We start from the raw sequence: 872 nt of genomic DNA on the forward strand, positions 1-872 counted from the left end.
AGCTTCAAGAGATCGGGCCTACCCAGCAGAGGAGAATAGCTTCCTGGCAAGGAAGAGATCGAAAACCTCGTGGTTGCGGTGATGTCGTACTCCTTGTTCTTCGAACATGATATCAAAACCACGAAATTCATTGTCCAGGACCTCAGGTCTCCAGTCATAAAGAGGGAGGATACATCACAGTCCGTGAGCGTACTTCCGTTATACGCCAACCCCGAGGTTCCCGCATTCGCAACGGTGATGCTCTCCAAAGTCCAAGCGAAGAGAGTGTAATTCGTTGTGAGGGTATCGCCCACATTGAAGACGCGAGTGTCGCAAAGCGGGGCGGGGTCTTTCGTCCGAAAACGGTCGTACCAGTGCGTTTGGCGCGTGCCGTAGTCACTCCGGAACACAGTGACGGTCTCGTAGCCAGTCAGAGCAACTACAGGAATGTGTTAGCGGGTCTTTGAATCACCAAGTTGCACCCCGGTTGGCAGAGCTGAGTTTGGTGCTTACTGTTGACAACTATGATAACCACCAGTGCTATAAAGCCACCGCCAAAGGCAAAGTAAGGGAACCACTTCCATCGAAAATGTCGCTGTAGTGGGTAAGAGAGCATTGCTCGCGATTATACGAGGGTCCAGAAGCCAACGGTGGTAATGAGCGGGGCAAAGGGGCACATTTGAAGGAATGAAGTCCACGCGTTGGGAACATACTGATCTGGGTGGTCTGCGGAGACATTCCCGCAACTGCCGTTTGGAAGCTGGGACAGTTGCACTACTGTGGAGACAAAAGGCATCACGCCAAGCAGCCAAGTCAAAGCCAAGCCACGGTCTATTTTTGTAACAAATTTCCTCCTCCATGTGACAGTTGGACCGTCTATCGTCGCTCTATCG

The sequence above is a fragment of the Laccaria bicolor genome, genomic scaffold (genome assembly GCF_000143565.1).
Source record: "Laccaria bicolor S238N-H82 LACBIscaffold_9 genomic scaffold, whole genome shotgun sequence".
Taxonomy (NCBI): Eukaryota; Fungi; Basidiomycota; class Agaricomycetes; order Agaricales; family Hydnangiaceae; genus Laccaria; species Laccaria bicolor.